Source organism: Palaemon carinicauda, chromosome 40 (assembly GCF_036898095.1).
Source record: "Palaemon carinicauda isolate YSFRI2023 chromosome 40, ASM3689809v2, whole genome shotgun sequence".
In the NCBI taxonomy this organism is placed as follows: domain Eukaryota; kingdom Metazoa; phylum Arthropoda; class Malacostraca; order Decapoda; family Palaemonidae; genus Palaemon; species Palaemon carinicauda.
Genome location: NC_090764.1, coordinates 21,149,082 through 21,156,720, shown reverse-complemented (window position 1 = coordinate 21,156,720; position 7,639 = coordinate 21,149,082). Strand labels below are relative to the sequence as shown.

The 7,639-nt window shown below is 42.2% G+C and overlaps 1 pseudogene; it reads left to right on the top strand.

Annotated features, from left to right (window-relative positions):
• Positions 1 to 262: 262 nt before the first annotated feature.
• On the top strand, positions 263 to 381 carry LOC137632087 (5S ribosomal RNA; annotated as a pseudogene).
• The last annotated feature ends 7,258 nt before the right edge of the window (positions 382 to 7,639 follow it).

Below are 7,639 nucleotides of genomic sequence, written 5' to 3'. Positions count from 1 at the left end.
AGATGCAGTGTGGCGATCACGCCGTGGCATCGCAGGTTTTTCCCCAGAGAACTCTCCCTGCTTTTTTCATGGCCGCTCGGGAGCAGGCTGCCGCCTCCTTCGCCTTTTGGAGGTCTGGTCAACTCCGGTAGGCTCGGGTTCGACCTTCTTCAACGCCGGGACAAACTTCCGGATCCTTACCATGAGTGGGGGTTCATGGTAGTTTGCTAGGAGCCTTCTCTTCTTCGGCCTCAACATCTGGAGTATCTAGCCATGATATTGAGTCAACGGCCTTACCACGTTGGAAACCCCGCTTCTTGTCCGTCCAGCGAGGTTAAGCAACGTCGGGTCTGGTTGGTACTTGGATGGGTGACCGCCTGGGGACGCCAGATTCTGTTGCCGCCTCCTCCGAGCCTTCCCTTCAGTTGACTGTGGCAAGGCTGAGGTGAATCGCAGTACCTGTTTTCAGTCGGGCAGAGCTTTCAGCCCTACCTTGGAACGTTTCCTAGGTCTCTTTCCTCATTGACCCGTCTAAAGTTCCGAATGGTCGCCTCAGGATAAGTTCCCTGTGGGGCGGCCCAAGTTCCGGTGGTTTCAAAGTAACGATTAACCGGACTTTCTGGCCCCTATGGGACCAGCGGGACGATTAGACCTGCAATGGATGTTGACCTATGGAACCTCTTGATGGTAGTGGATATTCTCGTCCTTTCCCCACATTTTTTATGCTGTTCTCGGACTCGTCAAAGAAAAGGGGGGGGGGGGGCATGTTCCGTTCCAGGCCTATGGTCAGGACCCGAAGGATACCTCTCCATCATTCAGGCAGGCTTAGGGGCCGTAGTCTGGCCCCTCTACAGATCCTACAGCTCCTGCCGAGTCGCTCCGTGCGTGACGACTTCATGGTACTGGCGTGTTCTAACCAGCAAGGGATGCATTTTCATACCTTCGCATCTTGCAGTAGAGATACTGAGATGATTTGAGATCCTCTCAATACCACCATCGGCTCGCTCATTCCGAGCAGAGGAATGTTCTCTCCGACTATCCGAGCAGAGCCTCGTAGAGAGAGTGTACCTGGGGGTCTTTGACCTTGAGTAACCAGCAAGTCCTGGTCTGGGGGACCTGATTGCGACAGCTTGGAACCTCAAGCTTCCGCTATTCTTCCCCCCAGTCTCAGACCCCGAGACTCTGGCAAGATGCATTTCGGTGATGGTGGAACAACATCGACGCCTGCGTCTTCCCTCCTTTGTTGTCTGTTGAGAATGGGTCTCAACAAGACCAGGTTGTCTGTCAACCTTTCAATGTCCCTGAGAGCTCCACTGGGACTATACGCAGAATGGTTTCCGGACCCTCTGCTTCCCTTGACGGAACTCCCGGGAGAACTTCTCCCACGGCACAGGCTACTCAAACAGCCACACTGCAACATCTTTCACGAGCCGGGGCGTCGCTTCGGCTTCATGCCTGGAGACACTACGCTGCCTCCTCAAGAAGAGACAACCCGCTACAGTCGCGGGACGGAGGTCGCGTCATCTGCGATAGTCATCCGCAGGGGTCTTCCAGGCGAAGTGGAGAGTCTTCGGTGGTTGGTGTCATGGGAGATATACCTCTTCCCTTGAGGCCTCTTCTCCAGCAATAACGAACTTATTGCCTTTCGGCGGGAGGAAACTCCTTTCCGCTCTCGGCAATGAAGCCTGTCGCTCAGCCTTTCCCTGACCTTCAGGCTTAAAGGAATAACTTTTTCCTTCCCGCTGGACCTTTCCTCGCTCATGCGAAGCTGCGAACGTCCCTGCCATAGTCGGAGTGAGACCTCCAACATGGAGCATGGCTCGGACTTTTTAGTCCCTTAAGAGATCTTCTCAAGACCCTTTACGTCAGGCCTCTGATTGTATTCCGTCTTGGGGCTCCTGCTCACTCTGGCCGCGGCCAGTGTGTAAGCAATCTTCTTGGTCTCGTACGACTCCGCCCTTTCTAAGGAATGGGGGAAGGCAACATTCAGGTTTGCTCCTGAGTTGTTGGCTAGACTCAGAATCTTGGGGTCCCGGCGCTTCGGTCCAATTCCTTCAAGATTTCGAGTCACCATTCTGTATCTGATGTCCCAAAACCTTCTCCTTCTTGCCAGTAAAGGAAACGAGAGGTTAGCTTTAGGAACAGCTGCAGTTTGTCCTCACGTGCAGCCGGTTTGGGAGCACAAGAAGGACACGGGGGAGAGTCACCAGTATACCTCTTCAGCTCGGACTCAAGGACATTCATCTCGACCTGACTCCAGACCCTCCCCCGTCACGTCGCCCTACAGCACGATGTCGGATACATCGCAACGTCCCTCGCCTTCGAGTAATACTACTCTGTGACGCAGGTGCTACAAGCTGGAGTCTGGAAGCGTCTAATGACCTTCGCAGCCCGCTTCCTGCAGGGCGTGACCCACAGGAGTTTCGATACGTTTTTATCGCTCTGTGGTGGCTACACAACAGCTGGTCTAACCTCGGGCTCCTTTTTGGACAGGTAGCAGAAGGTTGAGGGCATTGTTATCAGGTTTTAGTCTGCATGAACGAAAGAAGTATGTCTGGCCCTTACTTCTTTTTTCATCATCCCCTCTACTGGGAAGCAGCATCCTGGTCTCTGCATAGCTGACCTCGAACCTCTGCAGGTAAACCATGCTTCCTTGTGTTCCGAGTATTGAGTCAATACTGTCGCGTCCCCCATACCCTGAAGAGGTGGTATTGGGAACGTCCCAACTCAGAGTTCCTTCTGGAACTCCAGGTCAACTGCCTAGGACGGGTCACACTTCTTCCTTCACACACAAGCTTATGTAGGTCATACGGTTCCTTGCGGAGCAAGGAACTTGTGAGGTGCAGGGACTCCTTTTCTCGAGTGCGACTCACTCGGATTCTGAGTCCCCGGGTAAAGCCAAAGCCAGTATGGCTGGGGACTTTCCACCCTTCCTAAGGGGTAAGTCACCCAATGTAAATAGCGTGGTTTGTATTTCGGTTACGGAACAAATGACAAATTCGAAGATAATTTGTATTTTTCTTAACTATACAAACCTTAGCTATTTACATATATTTGCCCGCCAACCCTGTCCCCCAAGACAAGTCCTACCTCTAAGTGAAAGTGAAGCATTCATCGGTGTGTGAGGGGGGGAGGGGTAGCTAGCTACCACTCCCCTACCCCCCCCCCCCCCCCGTTAATTAGCGCGGGGGTAATACACCCTCGTTAAATTCTAATGGCTCGCCATTTCAGCTACGCTAAAAGGTAAACCCAATATAAATAGCTAAGGTTTGTATGGTTAGGAAAAATACAAATTATCTTCGAATTTGTCATTTTTCGCTTCGCTCAAAATCCGTTATATACATGCGAAGCGTGAAATACAGTTAATAATTCAAGTTTTGCGCATTCAGTCTAGGAACGGGGTGGTTTGAGTTAGGAAGATTTGGGTTGGGATGGCCCTGGGAAGGGGATGGGTGTAGGTGGGGGTGGTTTTTTTTTTGTGGGGGGGGGGGGCAGTGTTATTGCTTTAGATTTATCTTAGGTTGTTGTGTTAAGGTAGGGGTTGAGTAAGGTAACATTTAGATAGGTTATGAAGTTAGGTTATGCAAATTAGGTCTTTATATGTCGTTCAGGATTATGAATTAGGATAGATTAGGATAGGTTTTTAGAATTAGTTTGTTCGTTGCGTTGAGCCATGAAGCGTGGAGGGAATGGCCCGGGGATTTCATCTTGAAAGCTGTTGCATCCATGTTCGGTAAGTCAAATTTTATTCAAATATATCAGAAGTCTCTTTCTACTGGAAGCTGAGGAAAATCTGTATTTTTTTGCCAGGGAAGGTATCAAATTAAAGACTAGTACTTGATATTTTATCTTTTGATAATATTAATAAGTAAATGAAGAATCAAAATAGGGAAGACCGGTACTTGGATATTTTATCTACTGGTGATAACTTAAATAAGTAATTGCAGTGTAAAATGCTATTTATTGAGCTTGTAATAAGATTGGAGGAATTAATTCAAGTTGATAAGTACTATTCAGCTTCTCCTTAGCTTCTACGTAGAGCGAGATGGCTTTATTTCTTTCAAATAAAAAAAGGGGAGCGTAAAGTAATGTAACTTGGAATTCAAAGAAAAAAAATCAGTTTGAAGTTTGAAGTTGTTGTGCATACCATAACTGCTATCCATATTAAGACAATTGAACTGTTTGATTATGATTGCCTAGTTCATCTAGAAAGACTTCATGTATTAATTTATTTTTATATCGAGGCTACTTAGTCTGTTTCTCTTGATAAGTAAAATAAATGCAGTTTTAATTATCAAAATCTTTGTTCTGATACGGTTACAGTTAAAAAAAAATTTTGGCTTTATATCTTTGAGTGAAAACTGAGCTCCCCGAGTTTCTTTGTATTTTACTGTACAGGTGTTGCAATTAATCCTTGTCTTTTTTCCCCTCTGCAATAGGAAAGCCGTGGCTGGATATTTTTGAAAGATTGTTGTGGCGAAGATCCCTCAAAGGACTCTATACTCATCCTTAAGAAAAATACAATTCAAGTAAGTGTCTCAAATCTTACACAAGCGTTACCTGCTTGATTTCCAGTCGCTTTGATGATATATTCTTTCTCTTCTGTATTTTTATTGAATTGATAGAAAATTAATCCTTTATATCATTCATGAAATCTGATAATCTACGCAAATTGGAACCCTGTGTCTGACAAACAATGTTTTAGTTACTTCAGTTCCATAGGAATATTAATCCTCCTGGGCAGTTCCATTTGAATCAATCTATGTACACGTATTTCTCTTTCATTTATGTTCAAATGGTATTTGGGCCAATATTTTTTTGTTGAATAACCCGTTTGTTATGCTTATCACTAATGCAAAAGCCAAAAACAATGACAGGTTTTCAGTATTGCATTTGTAATATTATCTTGGCGTATTATATATACGGGTTAGGATACCTTAACGTGGTGAAAGGGTTTGTGTATCGCCATGATGAGCAAAGCTGTACTAAATTTAGTTAGGGCCACCCATACTAGGTTGGTTTGCAGTGAGCGATCAAACTAAAGTTTCCCACCGTCACCAATCCGCAGTGTCCAGCATGTTGATGAAATGGCCAAACCCCAGACATGAATAAGAACATGTCTTAAGCCTTTGTCTTGCAGTAAACTAGAAATGACTGCATTTGTTGTTTTGTATATATATATATATATATATATATATATATATATATATATATATATATATATATATATATATATATATACTGTTTTTACGTATGCATATATGTATCTATGCGTAGAGTATTACATGTATTATCATCATCATCTCCAACGCCTTTTGACGCAAAGGGCCTCGGTTAGATTGCGCCAGTCGTCTCTATCTTGAGCTTTTAAATCAATACTTCTCCATTCTTCATCTTATACTTCACGCTTCATAGTCCTCAGCCAAGTAGGCCTGGGTCTTCCAACTCTTCTAATGCCTTGTGGATCTCAGTTAAACGTTAGGTGAACTAATCTCTCTTTCGGGAGTGTGAAGAGCATGACCAAACCATCTTCATCTGCCCCTCACCATGGTCTTATACACACACACACCCATATATATATATATATATATATATATATATATATATATATATATATATATATATACACACACACATGATGTTTACATATGCATATATATATATATATATATATATATATATATATATATATATATATATATGCATATGTATATATATATATATATATATATATATATATATATATATATATATATATATATATATATACACACACACACATGATGTTTACATATGCATATATGTATCTATGTGTAGAGAATTACATGTATACATACTGGAAATAATCTGTACTTTGAAATCAGGAAATTAAAACAACATTTAGACATGCATTTTTATACATTTATTTCTTTTATTCTGGTGTCGTATCAAAACAAAAATCTCATCATCAATAAAAAAAACATTTTATTTAAAATTAGTTACAAGATATATTATTTGCTTAGTTTATAAGATGATTTTGAATCACAATGAAAGGGTAATAACATTTTACTTCAACTCAAAAACATTTACTACATTTCTGGGTTATTTTGAGCGGTAGATATATGAAATATATTGTTCAACCTCGTTTTATTATACTTAACAGAAAACATAGATTATTTATATTTTACGATAACAATTTTATAATTTACTTTTTAGTTTAATTGTCACTTATTGATACTGTTACAGCTGTTACTGTTGTTAATATATAATATTTTGGGAAAAGAAAATTATAGTTTTATTTATGATTTAAAGAAATGTAACAGGTTACGGCAAGAGTCAAATACAATGGGAAGATGTAAATACTATTCAATAAGTAATAAAATTTAGGGACAAAATAAGAATCAAATGTTTGGTTACATGAATTGATTTCAACATTTTAAGATTCAATTCAGATATAGCGATGAATATTTTAGGGACGGCTTATATTGATCACATTGCAACCACTTCATTTAGTTTGTGACGCAAGATGCTTAACTGGTTCAGTTGCGGAATCCCAGTAGGTAACACTCGAACTGGAGGTATATGAATGAGTTTTAGGTGCTATATTTCCCCACATGAGAATGATTCATCATTCGAAGAATGACTACATTCTATTTTTATATATTAAAGTCTCTAATCAATTAGATCATGTGGTCCAAAGAATATTATTCAGCACAGGGCCCCATTCCCCATGGTTTCAAGACCCAGGAGAGATTTAGTGGAGCTGTAGCGTGAATGGGCTTCAAGCCAGGAATGGGCCTATTCCCTATGGTTTGAGAGCCACCTAGTGTGGTGTAGCATGATTTGGGCTTAAGTCAGACTTGGGCTCATTCCCCAGGGTTTCATATCCAGGAGAGACCTGGCGGGTTGTAGCATTAATTGGCCTCGTGGCAGTGGGGACTCTACTTTCTTGGGCTTCAAAACAAATTCCTGGTGGAGTATAGCATTAGTTTTCCACATGCTCGCCCTCCCCCCCCCCCCCTTTAAGGCTTTAGAGCCAAGAGAGATCTGGTGGGTTGTTCATAAGTTAGCCTCATATACCAGACATGGCCCCATCCACAATGCTTCAGAGCCAATAGAGACCTGGTGAGATGTAGCATGAGTTGGCCTCAAGCCAGAAGGTGGCTTCATTTCTAAGAGATTCAGAGTCCAGGGAGATTTGTTGGGTGTAAAGCATGAGTTTGCTTTATGCCATAAGACCCCCAGTCCCTAGGGCTTCAGAGCCAAGAGAGGTCTGGTGAGGTTTAGCATGAGATGACTTCAGGCTAGACTGGGGCCCCTTTCCCCAGTGCTTCAGTTTCAGAGTTGAGAGCGACCAGATGAGGTCTAGATTAAATTATCCTCATGGCAACAAAGGACGATTCCTTAGAAATTAAGAAATAAGTCTCCTCTATTATGAACCCAAAGGGCATCTTGACTATTTTTACTTTAAGGATTTATTCTCAAAATTCTATAGTTATTCAAACCTGATTGCCACTTTACATACATTAAGGTTTTGACTGTGGAAATCAACCTCGAATCAGGTAAAATTACATTGATTTTATAACCTTTCCTATATGATTCCTATATGAAAATGCGTTGCGATTAAATAGATGAGAGTTTGTACTGAACATTAACAATAACAATGTAATTGTGAGATGAA